Raw genomic sequence first — 24,684 nt, forward strand, 5'->3', positions numbered from 1 at the left:
AGGTAGGCGGTGCAACGGGGGTGGGGGTGGGGGGGGACTGAGTGTTGGAGGTGCCCACGCGGCTAAGCGGACCTCACCGTGCCGTGGGCGTGGCCCGCGACGGCCTCAGGAGCTTCAAGCTGCTTGTCTTGTCTCACCGGGCAGGTCACCGCAGCTTAGAGAGCATCCGGTGGGGTGGGGGTGGGGCTGCAAGAGGCTTCTGTGACCCCCTCACCGTGCCATGGGCGTTGCCATGGGCGTGGCCCGCGACGGCCTCAGGAGCTTCAAGCTGCTTGTCTTGTCTCACCGGGCAGGTCACCCCAGCTTAGAGAGCATTGGGTGGGGGTGGGGGTGGGGCTGCAAGACCCCTCCGTGGCCTCACTGTGCCATGGGCGTGGCCCGGGACAGCCTAAGGAGCTGCAAGCTGCTTGTCTTGTCTCACCAGGCCGGTCGCCGCACCTTAGAGAGCCTCAGGTCTCCCCATCGATTTTGAAAGATAATTTGGCCACATACAACAGTCTAGCTTGGAAGTTATTTTCTTTTAGGGCTTGAAATACTTGACTCCAGCCTCTCCTTGATTTGAGGGTTTGTGTGGAGAAGTCTGTCGTGATTCTGACGGGCTTTCCCTTGTAGATGAATTGTTTCTTTTCTCTAACTGCCTGTAGAATTTTGTTCTCCTGTTGGGTTTCTGGGATCTTGACTGTTATATGTCTAGGTGTAGATTTTTTTTGGTCGTGTCTAGTTGCAGTTCTATAGGCCTCACTTGTCTGTATGTCCAATTCTGTACCTCTGTCTGGGAAGTTTTCTACTATTACTTCTGTCAACAGTTTTTTTTTTACGTCTATTGTACTTTTTCCTGTTTTTTCGTGGACTCCTATCAGCCTTATGGTATTCTTCTTTGCATCATCTAGCAGCTGTTGGATCGATTTCTCATGGTCCCTTACTACATTTAAGAAATCTCTGTTTTCATGGTCCTTAACCACAATCCTGTCTTCTATATCTGATATTCTGTCTTCAGATTCTCTCAGTCTGCTCTGCATGCTTTCAATGGAGTTTCTAATCTCCTGAGTATCTGTTTGAATCTGTTTCATGGATTCCATTTCTCTCTTATGTTGGGCGATGAACGGTTTCCATTTCTTTCTTGTTCTGGGCATTCATGGCTTCCAGCATGTTTCTTCTCTCATCTTTTTTCTTATCTGTTTTTGTTCTAAAGCCTGTAATCACGTCTTCCACTCTGCTCACCATGTCTGTATTTATCTAGGAGATTATTTCTGCTTTGAATTTTTCTAGAGCCTCATGCATCTTCTTTCTTACCTCCTGTTCTATCAGTTCAGTGTGTCCAGGCGGTTGATTTGCAGACTTTTCCACCTCATTTCCCCCAGAATTTCCTTTTTGTCGCATGGAAGAATGGATTTGTGCCTTGCTGAAGTGTCTTCTCATTTTTGTTTTTGGTACTGTCCTTGATTTAATTCCTGGGTTGATATTTCAAGATTGCTTAATTCAGGTATCTTTGGTGCGTTTGTTTCAACCCCATGTGAAATGCTTTCTTTTAAGTGGTGTCCTCCAGATATGGCTTGTGTTTAGGTTTTGAGGCTCTATTCACTGTCAGGCTATTTTTTTTACTTATGCCGGTGAGGAAACCTGATTAGATTCATTACAACTTGTTAGCCCAAATGATACAATCAGCAATACCTTAGCATCAAGCACAGCTTAGAAAATGACATTTTGTGGTAGTTATTAATCTATCACGTTTAGCTACGTGAAGTACAATCCCCTGTGCCTCTCTATTGTGGGACCAGGCAGCAGAAGAGCTGGAAGTTGGGGCTTGGGGCGGATTGGAACTGGGCCTTTTAGCCTCCCATGTGGCTAAGCAGAGTGCTGGATGAAGGCGGGGCTCCTAGCCACTTCTGGGACCTCATTGTTGCATAGTCAGGAGCTGGGATACAGCCGAGGAGGTTCACACTGCTTCACTGACCCGCAGAGGGTAGCACTGGATGGAGGTGGGGCCCCACGTCACTCCTGGGACCTCACTGTGGCATGGGCAGCTACTGGGATGCAGCAGGGGAGCTTCACGCTGCTTGGCTGACCTGGGGACAGGAGTACAAGATCGGAGAGCTCCAAGCCACTCCCAGGACCCCACTGTGCTGTGGGCAGGAACCAGGACACAGCTGAGGCACTTCACGCTGCTTGGCTGACCCACAGAGAGGAGCACTGTATCACCTAAGGGTCTGAAAAAGCCCTATAGGTCTGTGGCAAAGAACTGGAAGCTGGGCCAAACAGGCAGAAACTTCTCATCCTCAATAAATTGAAGAGTTAGGATCCTGCAACAGACTCAAAACCCAAAAGCTAGCTATACCTGAAAGATGTTTCTGAGTAGTCATTTCCTAAGGGTTCTGAATACTGGCAATGAAGGTACTTGTCATAAGCAATTTACAATGTCAACCCAGAAATCACACTTTGAAAAAAGAAAATGAGAAGATGCTTAAACAAGATGTATCCCCCACCTCCGACATTTAGCTCACCAAAGGCAAACCCTGGGGCAACGAAGTGGAACAATTCAAAAGCCACCCACCTGGACTCTCTGAAGTGGTAACAGCAGAAGTAAGAAAGCACATGAACCAGGCTCTATAAAAAACAAAGTAGAAATAATTTCCCAGATAACTACTGAGATGTTGACCAGAATAAAAGACATTCTTTGTATCTCCAAAGCAGATACAGATAAAAAATAGAGGAGCTCAGGAACATGATGGAAAATATGAACACTCATCATAGGAAAGAAATGGAATCCATGAAACAGATTCAAATATATCCAGGAGAGTAAAAACTCTATTCAAATTATACACAACAGAATGAGCCAATGTAAGAACAGAATATCAGATATAGAAGACAGAATTGTGGTTAGCAACCATGCAAAGAGACAATTCTTAAAAATAGTAAGGGACCATGAGAAATCAATCCAGCAGCTACTAGATAATGCAGAGAAGAATAACATAAGATTGGAGTCAATGAAAAAGCAGGAGATAGCACAAATGACATAAAAAACCTGTTATCAGAAGTAATGGCAGAAAACTTCTCAAACAGGGAAAAACAATTTGACATACAGATAACTGAGCCATATAGTACTCCAATTACCTGTGATCAAAGAAATCTTCCCCAAGGCATATCATAGTTAAGATTTCAGAAATGCAACACAAGGCCAAAATATTAAAAGCTGTTAGAGAAAAGAAACAAGTCACCTATAAAGGAAGCCCATCAGAATCACAATAGACTTCTCAACACAAACTCTCAAGTCAATGAGAGCTTGTAATGAACTATTGCAGGCCCTAAAAGAAAACCTCTAACCCATATTGATGTACCCTGCAAAACTGTCCTTCCAAACTGATGGAGAAATAAGATGCTTCCATGACAAAGAACAACTGAAGAAATTCATGATCACCATACCAGGACTCCAAAGTGTTCTGAAGGATATTCTAGATAGAGACAATAAAGATTACAACTCCATTCTTATTGGGGTGAGGTGGAATCTCAGCATTGTTTTCAACTGCATCTCTCAAATGACCAGTGATGTTGAACATATTTTCATATGTTTATTTGCTGCTTTTGCTTCTTTGTCTGAGATAGACTCTTAAGAGAAATAAATAGGACACACATGTAAATACTGAATAGTTTCTCTGGTGTGAAAAGCTAAAAGTGTAAATAAGGATCAAAATATATAATTGATATTGTTAAATAGGAAGAAAAGGTCTAAAGGAGTAGATGAAGTGGGAGGGGTAGAGGAAAGAAAAGGGAAAAGAAAAAATATGAGAAAAGGAAAAAGGAAACAAAGTCTTTGTAAATAGGGAAGGGAGGAGGGGGTGAAGGTAGGGCAGGGGAATGAAGAAAAGTAAGAACCAAGATAGATCATGTAAAGGTGCAAGATAACGATGATGAATGTAACCATATTGTATACCTAAAATGTACCAATAAACTTAATGGAAAAAAAAGATTACAACCAAGAACTCCAACAGAAGGAATCCATCAGGCAAGGCAAGAAATTAAACAGAAAATGAAAGAAGGAAGGCAACAGCAGGAAAATATCATGACAGATAAGGCAATACATATCAGTTATAACCATCAATGTTAATGGTCTCAATTCACCAACCAAAAGAAACAGACTGGCAGAATGGATCAAGAAGCAAGATCCAACAATATGCTACATGTAAGAGACACATTTAATGCAAAAACAAATTCATAGACTGAAAGTCAAGGGATGGAAAACAATATTCCATGCTACAGGGACACAGAAAAAAAGGAAGGGTAGCTATTTTATTTGCAGACAAAGTGGATTTCAAGCCAAAACTGATTAAGAGAGATGAAGGCTACTACATCCTGGTAAAGGAAGCAATCCAAGAGGAAGAGATAACAATCATAAATGCATATGCACCAAATAGCAGCACACCCAACTATATAAAACAAATATTAATGGACATGGAAAATTATATAAGCACTAATGCAGTTGCAATAGGAAACCTCAATACTTTACTGTCTCAAATAGATCATCTAGACAAAAAAATCAACAATGAAATATTATAATTGAATGAAACTTTTGAACAAAAGGACTTAGTAAATGTCTACAGAGTGTCCAACCCCTCAACATCAGAATACACATTCTTCTCAGCTGCACATGGGACTTTCTCCAAAATAGGCCATATACTCAAATAACATGCTTAAGTAAATGCAAAGGAATTGAAATAATCCCATGCATATTATCAAACCATAGTGCAGTGAAATTGGAAGTCAATGGCAAAATAAACCACAAGAACTTCATAAACACATGGAAATTTAATAACAGCCTCCTAAACAATCAGTGGGTCACAGTTGAAATTTAAAAAGAAATCAGACAATAGCTACAGTTAAATTTTAATGACAATACAACACACTGGAACTTATGGGGTGCAATAAAAGCTGTCCTATGAAGAAAATTTATAGCCATGAATTAGCATATCAGGAAAACAGAGTGGGCTCAAACAAACAACCTAATGTTGAACCTCAAGCTTCTAGAAAAAGAAGAGCAAGTCAATCCCAAAGCTCATAAAATGGAAGAAATTATAAAATCAGAGCAGATATTAATGCAATGGAGAGTAAGAAAACAATACAAAGAATCAGTGAATCAAATAGGTTGTTCTTTGAAATATTAAATAAAATTGACAAATCCTTAGCTAACCTTGTAAAAAAAGAAAAGACTCAAATCTATGCACTTAAGAATGAAAAGGGTGAAATCACAACAAACCCTGCAGAAATCCAGAAAACCATCAATAACTAATTTGAGAACCTGTATTCTAATAAGATGGGAAATACAGAAGAAATGGACAGATTCTTAGATACATATGAATTACCAAAACTGAATCAAGAAGGTATAGAAATTCTAAATGAACCAATATCAGTCAGTGAAATTGAATATGTAATTAAAAACCTACCAACAAAGAAAAGCCCTGGCCCTGATGTTCCCTGCTGAATTCCACAAGAAATTTAGAGAAGACCTAAGACTACTCCTCAAACTCTTTAATGAAATTGAAAGGGAAGCAATACTCAGAAAATCATTCCTGGAAGCAAGTATTAACCTGATACCAAAACCAGAGAAGGACCCAACCAAAAAGGACAATTACAGGCCAATCTCTCTAATGAACATAGATGGAAAAATCTTCAATAAGATACTGGCAAACAATGCAGTAAATCATCAAGAAGGTTATTCACCATGACCAAGTTGGATTCATCCCAGGGATACAGGGACAGTTCAATATATGAAAATCAATAAAAATAATACACTATATTAACAGAGCCAAGGATAAAAACTGAGAGTAGATGCAGAAAATGCATTTGACAAGGTCCAATACCCTTTCATGATAAAAAACTGAGAAAATTAGTATTGATGATATTTATCTCAATCCGATAAAAGCCATCTATGACAAACCAACAGCCAACATCGTACTAAATGGACAAAAACTGAAAGCTTTCACTCTAAAATAAGGAACAAGACAAGGATGTTCACTGTTACTGTTTTTGTTCAATATAATTCTGGAAACACTAGCCAGAGTGATTAGGCAAAAGAAAAAAATAAATGGAATAAGGATAGAAAAGGAAGAATTTAAATTATCATTATTTGGAGATGGCATGATACTCTATATAGAAGACCCCCAAATTCCACCAAAAGACTTTTAGATTTGATAACCAAATTCAGTGGCATAGCAGGATGCAAAGTCAATACTAAAAAATTAATAGCCTTCCTCCTGTGCAAGAATAATGGACTCACAGAAAGAGAAATTAGAGGAAAAAAAATCCCCTTCACAATAGTATCCCCCCAAATGAAATACCTAGGAATCAATTTAACAAAGGAAGTAAAAGACCTTTACATCAAAAATTACAGTACTCTTAAATAGGAGATTGAAAAGGATATCAGAAAATGGAAAGATATCCTTGTTCATGGATAAAAAGAACCAATATAGTGAAAATGGCCATAGTTCCAAAATTTCGATACAGATTCAATGTAATCTCATTTAAAATTCCAACTGCATATCTCTCAGAACTAGAAAAAACAATTCTAAAATTCATTTGAAACCAGAGGAGACCTTGAATAGCAAAGGCAATTCTGGACAACAAAGGCAAGGCAGGGGATATCACAATTTGCAACTAGAAACTATACTACAAAGCTACTGTAATGAAAACAGCATGGTACTGGCAAAAGAACAAACCTGAGGACCAATGGAACAGACCAGAGGATGTAGAAACAACTCCAGACATACTCAGCCACCTTGATGTATCTTGGTTCTTATTTTTTCCCTATTGCTTGTGCACCCTTCCCTATTTGCATAGACATCATTTCCATTTTTTTTCTTTTCTCAAAGTTTTTCCTTTCCCTCCTTTCCTTTCCCCTTCCCCTCCCTTCACCCCCTTTGTCTTTGGACCTTTTTTCCTATTTCAAATTCAGCCACTTTATTTTTAACAAAGGAGCCAAACACCTTCACTGGAAGAAAGATAGCCTCTTTAAAAATGGGGGTGGAAAAACTGACTTTCCACATGCTGAAGATTGAAACTAGACCCATATTTTTCCCAGTGCACTGACATAAAATTGAAATGGATCAAAGATCTAAATATTAAAACAGAAACACTGAATCTGCTGGAAAAGAGAATAAACAGAATGCTTGAGGGCATAGGAGTAGGAAAAGACTTCACGAACAAAACCCACACTGCATGGGAAATACTACAAAGAATCAACAACTGGGACATCATCTTATTAAACAGCTTTTGCACAGCAAGAGAAACCACCAACAGAGCAAAGAGACAAACCAGTCGTGGGAATTTTTTTTTTACCAGCTATTCATCAAATAAAGGACTATTAACTAAAATATATAAAGAACTCAAAAAAATCAGAACCCCCAAATTTAAAGACCCAATCCAAAAATGGACATCTGAAATGAAAAGACACTTCTCAAATGAAGAATTAGAAACAGCAACTAAATATGTGAAAATATGTTCAACATCACCAATCATTCATGAAATGTGAATGAAAACAACAGTGAGATTCCATCTCACTCCAGAAAGAATGGCTGTTATCAAGAAATCAATGAATAACAAATGCTGGTGGGTCTATGAGGGGAAAAGGAATACTTCACTGTTGGTGTAAACACTGTGGAAATCAGTGTGGAGATTTCTCAAAAAACTAAAGCTAGCAGGCCCATTTGACCCAGTTGTACTTCTTCTTGGCATCTTCGCAAAAGAATTAAAAGCATCATATCACAGTGATATATGTGGACCCATGTTTATAGCAACAGTTTGTAATAGCTAAATCTTGGAAACAGCCCAAATGCCCATATACTGATAAGTGGATAAAGAAGATGTGGACTTTTTTATACAAAGGTGTATTACTCTGCCATAAAGAAGGATGAGCTTCAGATATTTATAGCTAAATGGATGGACCTTGAGACCATACTCCCCTGCAAAAATCGGATACACATGTTTAAATACTGTATTGTTTCTCTGGTGTGAGAAACCAAAAATGGAAATAAGGGCTGAAATGTATAATGGATATTTGGAAATGGAAAGAAGGTGTTCAAATGGGAAGGGGAACAAGGGAGGAGGGAGGGAGAAAGGAAGGAGGAAACAAGAAAAAAAGAGTAGTTAGAAAGAAAAAATGGAAACACCTTTTGTACATAGGGAAGGGAGGGGACTTGTGGGGAGAAATAGAATAAAATAAAATAAACATTTGAAAAAACAACCCATAAGGTCAATGATAATCAATGGTCATTCTTGAGGGATGGCTATAGGAGATGGGAGGCCAGGCTATAAGCCCACTATTGGTTGTAAACAAGCATTTACAGCCCTTAAATCCTTTAGCAATCTCCATTTTCTAGATTTCTTTGGAATCACAAACACAGGAGTGTTCCAAGGGACAGTGGATGGTTCTAAGTGCCCTAATTTTATTTGTACTCATACTAAAGAATGTAAGTATTTTAGCTTCTCTTTATTTAGGGCCACTGATCCATTTAGACTGGGGTGTCTGTCTTCCATTGAAGTCACAAATCTGCCCCAGGGAGAGAAGCATTGATGGCCTCTATCATAAAGGAGGCAGATAACCTATCCCTGCATTATCTAATTTAGGAGTAACTGATAGTGGCTTGGGACTACCTTGCAATTTTTTTCCTAAATCAAAAATTAACTGATATTCTATTTTTTCATAATTTGTTCTGCCACATTAGTGGGTTCAATAGTACAGTTACACATTCCTTTAAGAGATCTCTTTCCTATAATTTTATTGGTATAAGAGCCACATAAGGTTGAAAGGTCCTGGTTTGATTTTTCTGGTACTGAGTAAGGTAGACTTGCACTTTGTAATACTTGTTGAGGCAAACCAAGTCCCACTAATGAAGTGGCATCAGCCTTCAGAGGCCAGACAGGAGGCGCCTGCTCAGTGGCCATAACAGACACATCAGCTGCTGTAATCTAGTGATCCTTCAAAATATTTTTCTTTTATTTTTATTCTACACATAGGTCTTCCCCCACCTAATTCTTGGGTAAAACAAATTACTTGTCATACTACCAAAACCTCCTTCTTTTCTCTGCTGTTTCCTGTACTGCTTAGAGGGAAGTTTTATCAAAGGAAGAAATATCAGTTGAGAAACATAATCATCTGGTTCAAAAACCCAAATGTCCACAGACAGAATGAGCTACAACATGGATTTCTCCTTCATAATCATAATTGATCAGCCCAGGCACCACAGTTATACATTCCTTGCAAATTTAGACTAATTTTACCCATAATTGATTCAACAGTACTTTCAGGCAATGGTCCCCAGATTCCAGTGGGCATCTTTACTGGCTTATCTTCCCCAACAAACATTAGTCTTTGGTCCACAGGGAGGTCTAGTCCTGTGGTCCCTGGAAATCCAAGAGTGAGCAAAGAAATGTTCTGCCAGGAACCCAAGATAGCTTGCTGCTCATTGTCTCTATTGGAAAGGCCTCTGTTGTTTGAAGGGCCCAGGGCTGGGCTCAATTCACATTTTCCATAAGGATGGTGCCATTGTTATGAAATTTGGAGTGAAAATTTTTTTTATCCAGTGATTTCCTTTTTCACATCAAGGGCAAAGACCAGGGGCTGGATTACTATTCTCTCCTGTATTCACCTCTGTGAGAGGTGGAACTGTGATTCCTGATTTAGCCAGAGTGGTACACTGCTTACAGATGTGTCCTGGCTTTCCACAATTAAAATATTGGATATTATTGGTTTTTGCCCTCTTTGTAAGACATAACATTGCTTATGCCAGCATGGAAGTTTTATGAGATTCAGTTTCTACATCTCTGCAAGATTTTAGATCATTTCCAAGATTTTTAGTAGCCCTAACAACCCCAAGGGCTTGTTTACAATCTTCATTTGCATTTTCAAAGGCCAATTGCAGTACTATAATTTTGCCCACCTGTGCATGGGGGATTTGTCTGTGAACTACCTCTTCTAATCTAGCAAGGAATTTAGCATATTGTTCTTTAGTGCCCTGAAAGATATGTAAGAAGGAGAGAACTGGAGTGCCCTCTTCAGGGATGGTGCCCCATGCCAATTTCACCAACAAACTTATCTGGTCATATGCCTCACTGGGATAGGTCAGTTGGTGCACTAGAACTGCAGAAGGCCCCAACACCTAATAGCATGTCTTTTGTAGTGTCTGGCCTGCCAGTCACTCTATTTCTGCCTGCCTGTTCTGCAGTGAGCTCCTTTAGCTGTACACTAAAATGAAGATAATGGCCTGGTGATAAGCAGAAATGGCTGAGATGTTTAATGTCCTGTGGGGCCATGTACAGAACCCCCAAAATGGAGGTCCAAGAGCCCCAGTGTAAAAGACCCTTGTGCCCCTTTATTCATTATGTTCTGATTTTAATTTTTTCAATATCATGTACTTTATTCCTTGATGTTCATATATTATCTGTTGAGGATCAGTGGCCTCCTGTCTGGTCATAACTGGGAAACAACAGGGCCCAATAGGGTCCCTGGTTATCATAGACCATTGAATGAGCCATTGGTATTTATTTTTTTCCAAGTTTACTGGTACATTTTATGTATAAAATACAGTTACATTCATCATTGGGATCTTGTACCATTACATGAATATCTTGGTTCTTATTTTTTCCCCTTCCCCATCCTGCCTTCACCCCCTCTACCCTTTCCTATTTGCAAAGTCTTTGATTCCGTTTTTTTCCTTTCTCATATTTTTTCTTTTCCCTTCTTTCCTTGCCCCTACCCCTCCCACTTCCCCTGATCCTTTAGACCTTTTCTTCCTATTACACAATATCAATTATACATTTTAAAAATTACAATATCAAGATCTAGGAGACATTACCACAGATTTTACAGAATTTAAAAGGATATAAAGAGCATATTATAAAAATATTTTTTGAAATAAGTTTGACAACTTCTGAGAAGTACCTTGGAAGACAAATTAATGAAACTAACTCTGGAGGAAATATTAATTTTGAATAGCACCTATTAAAGAAAGTATATTCCTAGCTTGAAAACTTACCTATATGACAACAGGCTCATATAAGTTTTAACTGATAAATTATATCAAACATTTAAAGCAGAAAAAAAATGAACCACACACAGGCTGCCACTCTGAATGGCAATTGGGCCTAGAAATTACTCTGCAGTTCTGTGACATAGAAAGAGCTTGGAGAGTTCTAAATATTTCCCTAACAACAACTATGTTAAAAGTCTAACTGACCTTCTAGAATGGTTCTGCTCTTTTAACTGAATTTTGGAGTCTAAGATTTTCACAGGGACAGTGGGCCCCATTGAAGTGAATGCAGGTGGAGGAAATAAAGTGCTTTTGCTCCTAGATGGAAACAGTTAGAAGTGGCAGGTAACTACATAAAGAGAACTGCATCTGCATGGAATCATTTGATTATCTGGCTCTCTTCATTATGTATTTGTACAAGGCATCATTCTCAGGCTGCCATGGTGAATGGCAGTTTGGCCTATAAAATGCCATGCAGCTCTGTGACACAGAAAGATCTTGCAGAGTTCTAAATGTTTCCCTAATAACAAACTTATGTTAGAAGCCTAACTGACTTTCCAGAGTTGTTCTGCTGTTTGAACTGAAGTTTGTAATCTAAGATTTGCGGAAGTGTATTCTGCCCACTGAAGTGAATGGAGGTGCAGAAAATACAGTACATTTGCTTCTACATCAACATAGTTACAAAGTAAATGTTTCTCAGGCATCTACCCCCCAAAACCCTCCTCTGCATGGATTCATTTGATTGTCTGCCTCTCTGCATTACAGATTTCTACTGGGCACCTCTCTGAGGCTGCCACTGTGAATGGCACTTTAGCCCATAAAGTAACAGACTTCCCAGAATGGTTGGGCTGTTTGAACTGCAGTTTGCAGTCTAATATTTTAAGAAGTGTGAGCTGCCCAATTGAAGTGAATGGAGGTGTAGGATACAAAGTGCATTTGCTCCTATCTGGAAGAGGTTACAATTCCAGTGTATCACAGGTAACTACTAAAGTGAACCCCATCTGCAGGATTCTTTCCACTGTCTGACTCTCTGCATTATAAATTTGTACAGAACACCACTCTCAGGCTGCTACTGTCAATGGCAGTTTGGCCTAGAAAGTACCATGCTGTTGTATGACAGAGAAAGATCTTAAAGAGTTCTAAATGTTTCCCTAATAGCAACTGTATCTAAGAAGCAGACCTCCTTGGCCAGCATGATTCTATTGTTTGAACTACACTGCATATTTCATTTTCAGAGGTGTATTCTGCCCCATTGAAGTAAATGAAGGTGCAGGACATACGGTGAATTTGCTCCTAACTGGAGCAGTTACAAATCTCAGTGTATGGCAGGTAACTAACCAAAAGAACCCTATCTGCACGGATTCATTCTACTGTCTGCCTCTATCCTTACAGATTTGTGCAGGGCATGATTTTCATGCTGTCACTGTGAATTGCAGTTTGGCCCAGAATGCACCATGCAGCTCTGTGACAGAGAAAGAGCTTGGAGACTTCTAAATGTTTCCCTAATAGCAACTTTATGTTTGAAGTGTAACTGACTTTCCAGAATAGTTATGCTGTTTGAACTGATGTTTGTACTCTAAGATTTTTCAGAGGTGTATTCTGCACCACTGAAGTGAATGGAGGTACAGGGCATAAAGTGCATTTGCCCATAAATGGAAGTAGTTACAAGGCTCAGTGTATGGCAGGTAACTATTCAAAGAGAACCTTTTCTGCATGGATTCATTCGTCTGCTTCCCTGCATTACAGATTTGTACAGGGCAGCACTCTCTGGCTGCCACTGTGAATGGGAGTTTGGCTTAGAAAATACTATGCAGCTCTGTGAAAAAGAAAGATCTTGGAGAGTTCTAAATGTTTCCATAAAAACAACTCTATGTTAGAGGCATAACTGACTTCCTAAAATGGTTCTGCTTTGAACTGGAGTTTGTACTCTAAGATTTTCAGAGGTGTATCCTGCTCAACTGAAGTGAATATAGGTTCAGGATATAAAGTCCATTTATGCCTAAGTGGAAACTGTTACAACTTTCAGCCCACAGCAGGTAATAGCCCAAAGTGAACCCCATGTGCATGGAGTTATTCAACTGTCTGCTGCTGTGCATTACAGATTTGTACAGGGCACTACTCTCAGGCTCCCACTGTGAATGGCCTTTTGGCCTAGAAAGTACCATGCAGCTTTGTGACAGAGAGAAAGCTTGGCTATTTCTAAATGTTTTCCTGATGACAACTCTATGTAAAAAGCCTGCCTCTCTTTCCAGCATGGTACTGTTGTTTGAACTGAAGTTTACATATTTGATTTTCAGAGCTCTATTCTGCACCATTTAAGGAAAGGAGATGCAGGACATAAAGTGCATTTGTTCATAACTGGAGGCAGTTACAACTTTCAATGTATGACAGTAACCACCCAAAGAGAACCCAACCTTCATGGATTTATTCCACTGTCTGTCTCTGCATTACAGATTTGTACAGGCACCACTCTCAGCCTGCCACTGTGAATTGTAGTTTAGCCTAGATATCACTATGTAGCTTTGTGACAGAGAAAAATTTGGAGGGTTCCAAATGTTTCCCTAATATAAACTCTATGATAGAAACTTACCTGCCTTAACAGAATGGTCATGATGTTTGAACTAAAGTTTGCACTCTAAGATTTTCTGAGGTGTATTCTTGCCCATTCCAGTAAATAGAGGGGCAGGATGTAAAGTGCATTTGCTCCTAACAGGAAGCAGTAACAAATCTCAGTGTATGGCAGGTAACTCTTCAAAGAGAACCCCATTGCATGGGTTCATTCGACTGTCTACCTTGCTGCATTACAGTTTTGTTCAGGGCATCACTTTAAGGCTGCCACTGTGAATGGCAGTTTGGCATAGAAAGTACTCTGTAGATCTGTGAAAAGGAAAGGGCTTGGGGAGTTCTAAATGTTTCCCTAATAATAAATCTATGTTAGAACCCTAACTGATATGCCAGAATGGCTCTGCTGTTTGAACTGAAGTTGGCCCTCTAAGATTTTCAGAGGTGTATTCTGACCCACTGAAATAAATGGAGGTGCAGGACATATAGGGCATTTGCTCCTAACTGTAAGTAGTCACAACTCCCAATGTATAAGTGGTAAATACCCAATGAGAACCACATCTACATGGATTCATTTGACTGTCTGCCTCTCTGCATTACAGATTTCTACAGGGTACCACTCTCAAGCTGCCACTGTGAATGGCAGTTTGCCCCAGAAAATACCATGTAGCTCTGTGACAGAGAAAGAGCTTGGAGAGTTCTAAATGTTTCCCAAATAACAACTCTATCTTAGAAGTCTACCTGCCTTCCCATAAAGGTTCTGTTCTTTGAACTGAAGTTTGTACTCTTAAGATTTTTCAGAGGTGTATTCTGCTCCTTTGAACACAGTGGAGGTGCAGCATACAAAATGCATTTGCTCCTAACTATAAGCAGGCACAACTCTCAGTGTATGGCACATAGCTCCCCAAAGAGAACCACGTCTGCATGGATTTATTCAACAGTCTGCCTCTGTCCTTTACAGATGTGTACAGGGAACAACACTCACACTGCCACTGCAAATGGCATTTTTTGTCTAGAAAGTACCATGCTGGTCTAAAACAGAGAAAGAACTTGGAGAATTGTAAATAGTAATTTGTACAGGGCACAACAAACAGGCTGCCATAGTGAACAGCATTTTGGCTTAGAAAGGGCCATGAAGCTCTCTGACAGGGAAAGATCTTGGAGTTTTAATAGATTTCTTCACTTGATCTTAGCCAAAAGGCTGAGAAGTGATTTACTAGATTTCTTAATAAAAAGATTATGTTAGAAGGCTACCTGCCTTCCCACAGTGGTTCTACTGTTTGAGCTGAATCCCAAAGTCTGATATATTCAGAGGAATATTCTGAATTAAATGGAGTTGTATGACATAAAGTGCTTTTGCTCCTATCTGGAAGCAGTTACAAGTCTCAGTGTATGGCAGGTAACTACCCAATGTGAAACTCATTTGGATGAATTCATTCAACTGTCTGCAACTCTGAATTGCAGATTTGCAAAGTGCACAACTCACAGGCTGCCACTGTGAATGGTAGTTTGGCCTAGAAAGTACCAAGCAGGTCTGTGACAAAGAACTTGGAAAGTTCTAAAATTTTGATAATAACACCTCTATGTAAGAAGCATACTTACCTAACAAAAATGGTTCTGAAGATTTCACTCTAAGACTTTAGAGGTGTATTCTGGACCATTGGAGTGAATGGTAGAGCAAGTGAGTAAACAGCATATGTTCCTAACTGAAAGCAGTTCTAAAACTCAATGTATATTATGTGAGTACCCAAATAGAAACTCATATGCATGGATTCATTAGACAATCTGCCTTTCTGCATTACAGATTTGTACAGGGCACAATTCTCAGGCTGCCACTGTGGATGAACAGTTTGCCCTACAAAGTACCATAAAGTTCTGTTGCAAAGAAAGGGCTGGGAGATGTGCAAACATTTTTCAAAAAAGAACTTTAAATTAGAAGGCAAACCCACTGTTTAGAATGGTTCAGAGGTTTGAACTGAAGATTTCACACAAACATTTTCCCTGATGTATATTCTACCATAGAAATCTATGGAAGTGAATGACACCAAGTGCAGCTACTTCTCAGAAAAAGGAGCTGGAACTGCCATTGGGTGGCTATCAACTCCATTGCAGGAATAAAGTAAAGCAGTAGTCACTCGAGTGTCTGCCTTGCTGCATTAAAGATGTCTTAAACTCTTTTTTTTTTTGGTACTGGGAATAAAACTTGGGTCTTTGCACTTGCAAGACAGGCAGCAGAACTACTGAGCTAAATCCCTGGCCCTTGCAGTACAGATTTGTACAGTGCGTCTATTTGAGAGGCTTTTACTGTGAATGGCAATTTGCCCTAGAAAGTGCCATACAGTTTTGCAACAAAGAAAGGACATGGAGACCTGCAAACATTTTCCTAAGAAGAACTTTAGGTTAGAAGCAAAACACACTTTTCAGAATGATTTTGCATTTTCAACTGAAGATTTCACTCAAACATTTTCCCTGGTGTACTCTTTTCCATAGAAGTCAATGTTAGTGGATGACATAAAGGGCAGTTACTTCTCAGAGAAAGCAGCTAGAACTGCCATTGTGTGGAAGTCAACTTCATTGGAGAAATGCATAAAAGAGTATTCACTGGTGTATCTGATTCTTTGCATTACCGATCTGAACAGTCCATCACTATGAGGCAAATGGTGAATAGCAATTTGGCCTAGAAAGTGCTATACAGTTCTGTTGCAAGTAAAGGATTTGGAGATCTGCAAATGTCTTCCTTAAATAATTAGTTTCAAAGGCAAACACCCTTTTCAGAATTGTTCTTCAGTTTGAACTAAAGTTTTCACTCAAACATTTTCTTGGGTGTATTGTCTTCCACAGAAGTCAATGGATGGGGATGACATGAAGTACACTTCCTTCTCAGAGAAAGCAGCTTGAATGACCTTTGTGTAAAAATCAACTCCATTGCAGCAAAGAAGTAAAACAGTAATCATTTGTGTATCTGCCTCTCTGCATTACAGATCTGTACAGTCCATCTCTATGAGGCTTCTACGGTGAATGGGAGTTTGGCCTAGAAATTGCCATACAGTTTTGTTGCACAGAATGGGCTTAGAATTTTGCAAACGTTTTTCTAAGAAGAACTTTTGGTTAGAAGCCAAACACACTTTCAGAATGGTTCTGCCATTTGAACAGTAGTTTTCACTAAAACATTTTCTCTGGAGTATTCTCTTCCATAGAAGTCAATGGAAGTAGATGACAGAAAGTGAAATTATTTCTCAGATAAACTAGCAAGAACTGCCACTGTGTATAAATCAACTCCACTGCAGGAATGAAATAAAACAGCAATCACTCGAATATTTGCCTCTCAGTATTATAGATCTATACAGTCCATCTTCATGAGGCTTTGTATGGTGAATGGCAGCTTGGCCCAGAATGTGCAAACAGTTCTGTTGAAAACAAAGGGATTGGAGAACTGCAAAAGTTTTCCTAAGAAGAACTTTATGTTAGAAGCCAAACACACTTTTCAGAATGGTTGTACAGTTTGAACTGCAGTTTTCACTCAAACATTTTCTCTGGTGCATTCTCTTCCATTGAAGTAAATGAAAGTGGATGACATAAAGTGCAGTTACTTCTCAGAGTATGCATGTAGAACTGCCATTGTGTGGAAATCAATTCCATTGTAGAGATTAAGTAAAACAGAAATCACCCAGTATCTACCTATGTGCAATACAGATCTGTGCAGTCCATCTCTATGTGACTTCCATTGTGAATGGCAATTTGGAGTACAAATTGTCATACAGTTCTGTTGTGTACAAAGGGCTTGGAGATCTGCAAACATTTTCTAAGAGGAATTTTAGGTTAGGGGCCAAACACACTCTTGAGAATGGTTCTGCAATTTCAACTGAAGTTTTCACTGAAACATTTTTTTCTGGTGTATTCTCTTCTATAAAAGTTAATAGAAATGGATGACATAAAGTGCAGTTACTTCTCAGAGAAAGCAGCTAGAACTGCCACTGTGTTGAAATCAACTGTATTGCAGAAATGAAGTAAAGCAGTAATCACTCTAATATCTGCCTCTCTACATTACAGATCTGTACATTCCATCTCTATGAGGTTTCTAATGTGGATGTCATTTCAGCCTAGAATGTGCCATACACTTAGTTCTCTTGCACAGAAAAGGCTTGGAGAACTTCAAACGTTTTCCTAAAAAGAACTTTAGGTTAGAAGCCAAACACTCTTTTCAGAATGATTCTCTGGTTTGAACTGAAGTTTTCACTCATATATTTTCTCTGGGGTATTCTCTTCCACAGAAGTCAAAGGAATTAGATGATATAAAGGGCAGTTTCTCTTTTCAGAGAAAGCAGCTAGAGCTGCCATATTGTGGAAATCAAGTCCAGTGCAGGAATGCAGTAAAACTATAATCACTTGAGTATCTGCCTCTCTAAATAACAGATCTGCACATTCCATCTCTATGAGGCTTCTATTATTATTGGCAGTTTGGTATAGAAATTGCCATAGAGTTCTTTTGCAAAGAAAGGACTTTATGTCTCCAAATGTATTCCTATGAAGAACTTTAGTTTAAAATCGAAACTCACTTTTAGGAATGCTTCTGCAGTTTGATCTGAAGATTTTTCTCAAACATGTTCTCTGGTGTATTCTTTTCCATAGAAGTTAATGGAAGTAGATGACATAAAATGCAGTTACTTTTCAGGTAAAGCAGCCAGAATTGGCATTGTGTGGAAATCAAGTCTACTGCAGGTTTGAAGTAAAACAGTAATTACTCAGATATCTGCTTCTATACATTACTGATCTGTACTGTCCATCTCAATGAGCCTTCTATGCTGAATGGCAATGTGGCCTAGAAAGTGCCATACAGTTCCATTGCAAAAAAGTGCTTGGAAACCTGCAAACATTTTCCTAAGAAGAACTTTAAGGTAAAAGCCAAACATGCTTTTTCAGAATGATTATGCAGTTTGAATGAAGTTTTCAATCAAACATATTCCCTGGTGTATTCTCTTCCTTAGAAGTCAATGGAAGATGCCCACCAGCCCCAGCTTGGCTGAGCAGGGCCGAATGGGGCTGAGTGGGGCTGAGCAGTTGCAGCCTGACTGGAACCTGGTTCCTCTGGCTTACTCCACCAGCTTGCAATCAAGACAGGCTTGCAACCAAGACAGGGTGAGGAGGACACCCCCAGGTATGCCCGCCAGCCCCAACTTGGCCAAGCAGGGCTAAGAGGGGCTGAGTGGGGGTAAGTGGTTGCAACCTGACTGGAACCTGCTTCCTCCAGCTTGCTCCACCAGCTTGTGATCAAGACAGGCTTGTGACCAAGACAGGGTGAGGAGGACACCCCTGGGCATGCCCACCAGCCCCAGCTTGGCCATGTGGGTGCCTCCAACAACAGCCCCCCACCCAGCCTTCTGGCTGTGCAGCTACTTGGTTCCACACTGCAGAGGCACAGGAGGACATAAAAGGCATTGTCCTGAGCTGCAGAAGTGAAAAACAGAGAGGGGCTTCTCAGGCTTCCTGATGAAAACAAGCCCACTGGAAAAGCAAAGAGAATCTCTGCAATAAAGGCACACCAGACCACCATGCTTGGTAAGTTGGAGGGATCATCAGCTCCCATCAGAACCTGGACTTTCTTCAGGGGAAAGGCAGCTGAAACCTGCAATAGAACCTTGCAGAGTGCAACCCTGAAGAGGGACAGGGACCTCAACTTGGGGCTTGCAGCCAGAAATCTGCCTGAATCTCAAGGGTCTGGGACTAGCTTACTGAGACTCTTTCACTTATAACAGTACACTGCTGCCCATGTTGTCTATTGTGACAGCAGAGACATACCCTAAAGGAGGCCCTTCATTTTTAAAGATGATAGATTAATAACAACCACAAATTGTCATTCTCTAATGGTGCATTTGATGCCATGGTGTTGCCAATTGTATCACTTGGGCTAATGGGTTGTGATTCATCTAATCAGTTGTCCTTCCTGGTATAATGAAAATGAGATAGCCTCAGAAACATTAGAGGCTCAAAACCTAAAGACCAGCTATATCTGGAAGTCACCTCTGAGAAGCAATCATTCCATAAGTGTTCTAAATACATCAACAAGGATACTTACAATGAGCAACTTCAAAATATCAATCCAGGAGCTAAACCAAGGACAGTACCAAAAACAAAATGAGAAGACATTTAAACAAGTCACAAACTCAGACTTTCATCCCCCAAAAGGCAAATTCTGGGGGAAATGAGGTGGAAAAGTCTGATAATCCACCACCTGGACACACTGAACTGAGAGCACAGGAAGTAACAAAACAGATGAATGAGGCTGTAGAAAAATTCAGAGCAGAAATATTCTCCCAGATAAACACAGAGATGGTGAGCAGAGTGAAAGACATGATTAGAGGCTCTAGAACAGATAAAAAAACAGATGAGCTCAGAAACATGCTGGAAGCCATGAATGCCCAGAACAAGAAAGAAATGGAAACCATGATTGCCCAACATAAGAAAGAAATGGAATCCATGAAACAGATTCAAACAGATATTCAGGAGATTAAAAACTCCATTGAAAGCATGCAGAGCAGACTAAGAGAATCTGAAGATAGAGTATCAGATATAGAAGACAAGACTGCAGTAAAGGACCATGAAAACAGAGATTTCTTAAAGATAGGAAGGGACCATGAGAAATCAATTCAGCAACTGCTAGATGGTGCAAAGAAGAATAACATAAGACTGACAGGAGTCCACAAAAAAACAGGGGAGAGTACAATTGACATAAAAAACTGTTGACAGAAGTAATAGTAGAAAACTTCCCAGACAGAGGTACAGAATTGGACATACAGATAAGTGAGGCATATAGAACTCCAACTAGCCATGATCAAAAAAATCTACACCTAGACATATAATAGTCAAGATTCCAGAAACTCAACAGAAGAAAAAATTCCTACAGGCAGCTAGAGAAAAGAAACAAATCACCTACAAAGGAAAGCCCATCAGAATCATCCAAGACTTCTCAACACAAACCCTCAAATCAAGGAGAGCCTGGAGTGAAATATTTCAAGCCCTAAAAGAAAATAACTTCCAACCTGACTGTTGTATCCTGCAAAATTATCTTTCAAAATTGATGGGGAAATTAGATACTTCTATGACAAAGAACACCTGAGAAATTTCATGAACACCAAACCAGCACTCCAAACAATTCTAAGCAATATCCTAGAAAAAGGCAATGAAGGTCACAACTCCATGAGACTCAACAAAGGGAAGCCACCAGGCAAGGTAAGAAACTAAAGGGAAAGGGGGGAAAAGAAATAAGAGCCAACAACATTAAAACATCATGACAAGGATGAGTCAATATCTATAAATTATAACTATCAATATTAATGGCCTCAATTCACCAATCAAAAGAAATAGACTGACAGAATGGATTAAGAAGCAAAATCCAGCAATATGCTGTATACAAGAAACTCACCTAACTCAAAAAGAAATTCATAGACTGAAGGTAAAAGTATGGAAAACATTTCTCCACACGACAGGAACCCAGAAAAAAGAAGGGGTAGCAATGTTATTTGCAGACAAAGTAGATTTCAAACCAAAACTAATTAAGAGAGACAAAGATGGTCACTACATTCTTGTGAAGGGAACAATCCAAGAGGAAGAGATGACAATCCTAAATATATATGCACTAAATACAAATGCCCCCAACTATACAAAATAAATATTAATGGACATGAAATACCAAATAAGTACTAATACAATTTTAGTGGGGGACCTCAATATCCCACTATCACAAATAGACAGATCATCTAGACAAAAATTTAACAACGAAATCCAAGAACTGAACCAAGCTATTGAACAAATGGACTTAATAGATGTTTACAGAGTGTTCCACCCCAAAAAATCAGAATACATACTCTTTTCAGCTGCACACAGGTCATTCTCCAGAATAGGCCACATGCTAGCTCATGGGACATGTCTAAGTCAATGTAAAAGAATTGAAGTTACCCCTTGTATAGTATCAGACCATAGTGCAAAAAAAATTGGAGATCAATAACATGAGAAACTTCAAAACTCCCACAAACACCTGGAAATTGAATAGCACCCTCCTGAACAACCAATCGGTCACAGAGGAAATTAAAGAAGAAATTAGACAGTTTCCACAAGTAAATGATAATGCCAGTACAACATACAGGAATCTATGGGACACAATAAAGCAATTCTATGTGGCAAATTCTTAGAAGTGAATGCTCATATTAGTAAAACAGAGAGAACTCAGATAAATAACATAATGCAGAACCTTAAACTCAAAGAAAAAGAAGAGAATAACAAACCCAAAGCTTGCACAGGAGAGAAAATTATAAAGATCAGAGCAGAAATCAATACAATGGAGATTAAGAGAATGATACAAAAGATTAATGAATTCAAGCGTTGGTTTTTTGAAAGAATAAATAAAATCGATAAACCTTTAGCCAACCTTATCAAAAAAAAGGAAAGAAAAGGTTGAAATCCATGCAATTTAGAATGAAAACGGGGCGGGGGGGGGGAAGCTATTCCAGCGGGCTGCCTGGGCGGCGGCATTTGAATGGCTGTGAGTGGGCCCTGGCCCAGGAGCCAAGGGACGCTCTAGGCTGCGGGCCCTGTTCGTTAGCGCCCAGGCTGGGCCGAGGTGACACGGTACAATGAGGTGCAGTTAAAGAGATTATGGCATCTGAAAATCACAATGTTAAAAAATGGAACTTTTGGAATAATATTGAGGATCATTCCACTGATCTTCCTAGAAAAAGGATCTCTAATTTCACTAAGAAGAACAAGAAGGAGGTTAAGAAATCTCCAAAACCGTTGGCTGCTTACATAAATACAACAGTTGGACAAGCTGTGAAAAGCCCGGATAGCCTACATATGGTGATCTATTGCAGAAAGAAAGTTCATCATCCCTTTCCAAATCCTTGGTCCAAAAAAAACCAGTCCCCTAGAAGTGGTTGCTGTGACATGGCAAATAAAGAAAATGAGCTGGCTTGTGCAGGCCACCTGCCTGAGAAGTTACACCACGTTAGTTGGACATACATGGTTAACTCCAATGAGTCTGGTTCTTCGCAGGCAGAAAGCCAGTCATCAAAATATAGTGGGTTTTTCTCTGAGGTTTCTCAGGACCATGAAACAATGGCACAAATTTTGTTCAGCAGGAATTTGAGATTGAATGTGGCTTTAACTTTCTGGAGAAAGAGAAGTATAAGTGAACTTGTAGCTTATTTAGTGAGGATAGAAGACCTTGGAGTTGTGGTAGATTGTCTTCCTGTAATCAACAATAGTTTACAGGAATAAAAACAATATATCTCATTTGGCTGCTGTGTAGATTTATTACCTCTAGTAAAGTCATTACTTAAAAGCAAATTTGAAAACTATGTAATAGTTGGTTTAAACTGGCTTCAAGCAGTAATAAAAAGATGGTGGTTAAAACTGTCATCCAAAACAGAAATTATAAATGATAGAAATATTCAGATTTTAAAACAACAATTAAGTAGATTGTGGGAACAGGAAAACCATCTTACTTTGGTTCCAGGATATACTGGTAATATAGCTAAGGATGTAGATGCTTATTTATTGCAGTTGCATTGAGAGATTTCCTCTACCAAAGAACAGTTGGTTATTTAAAGGACTCATGATTTCCAACTCTGAGCTGTCGAAGAAATCAAAACCATCCTTTTCTTTTAAAAAATCCACATAATGAAACCACCAATGAAACCCTAACAATCTACTTCACATTGAAGTGGAAAAATATCCAAAATGACCAGCTTCAACTTCAGTGAGGTGAAAGTGCACTATGAAGATTGTTTGCCTTTGCTGCATTTGGGACTTATGGTTATTTAGTAACATTGTTTAAGAGTTACTGGGTTTTAATGCAAACCTGCATTAGAATATAATTTATACTATGTGAAAAAAATAAAACAAGACTTATTACCATGAACCCCAGAGACCAATCACAGATTTATTTTGTGTTTTATAAAAAAAAACACACCTAAATGTGTGCAGCTATTTTCCTATGTTGAAGAGACTTTCAAAGTTTAAAACATCATAGTAAATAATCTTAAAACTTTTTGTACACACTAAGATATTGTGTATACAAAATGCCTTACTTATTAATAAGCCAATATGTTATAATACCAATATCTTGTTTTTAAAAAATTAAAACCAACATGCTTCTGGCATGATAAAATCATGGAATTTATCAGGGGTTTACATTCATGTAGAATGTTTTTGTTAAAACATATTTCACACCATTTTTGAAATGTGAGAATATTGTTAATATCTCTGATTTTTTTTGCCAGAATTTTCATGTCATGTATGTATGTACTACTACTATATAAAGAAAAAGGTGAATATGTATTTGTATGAATGTTTAACTGGAAATGTCCATGGAGCTGGCTAATTTATATTCACTTTTTATTGTGTATAGATCTCTAATAGTTTTCATTTCTGTATCATTTAAACTTCTTTTGAGTAAATCACTAAATATTTCTATTTTTTGCTTTTTTACTTCTGATTTTTATATGAATTCTAATCCTTTTTCACTACATATGCTTTAAAGAGTTACAATGCTTTAGAATTGTTTACAGCTAAAGCTGACCTTGTATTTTAAATTCTAACACTATGCATCACTACCTTCTCCAGTGGTTAGTATGAAATGCCAGCTGACTGTATGTGATTATTTTTGTGTGTATCTTTTTTTAAAATACCATTTGTAATGTCAGTGAACCCAGTTCTTTAGTCTTAATAGCTCTAAATCTTACCTGTCTTGGAAGTGATTTGGGTTTAATACCACTACTAGTGGTTCATACATCTTTTCTTTAATAAATCTCTGACAAGCATCTGAGGCTAGATAAAATCAAATTTCTCTTAAGCACAGTAATCCTAAAGAATACAAATCTTTAAAATTTATGTAGTTAGTAACTATTGATATGAATCTCCAGCATCTTTCTTGTTGTAAAAATGTTTAAAATGATATCTTTCACTGAATTCTATTTTGCATAGCTATATTTTATATAGCTATGCATTCTTCACAGTGAGTATCAACTGTAGTAATTTGATGGTGCCAGCCATCACTAGTCGAACAGTACCTGAGAGGAGGGGAGAGGATGAAAGAAAAACACAACCTCTGAGG

The 24,684-nt window shown here is 38.9% G+C and overlaps 1 pseudogene across 1 annotated transcript; it reads left to right on the top strand.

Moving 5' to 3' along the window:
* The first annotated feature begins 157 nt into the window (after nt 1-157).
* On the top strand, nt 158-24,416 carry LOC147824688 (KATNB1-like protein 1 pseudogene; annotated as a pseudogene). The gene has a single exon (XR_015441996.1). The product of XR_015441996.1 is annotated as a KATNB1-like protein 1 pseudogene (transcript).
* The last annotated feature ends 268 nt before the right edge of the window (nt 24,417-24,684 follow it).

Source organism: Heterocephalus glaber, unplaced genomic scaffold (genome assembly GCF_053883595.1).
Source record: "Heterocephalus glaber isolate CG9 unplaced genomic scaffold, H.glaber_assembly_v1.0 deba00001532, whole genome shotgun sequence".
Classification (NCBI taxonomy): Eukaryota; Metazoa; Chordata; class Mammalia; order Rodentia; family Bathyergidae; genus Heterocephalus; species Heterocephalus glaber.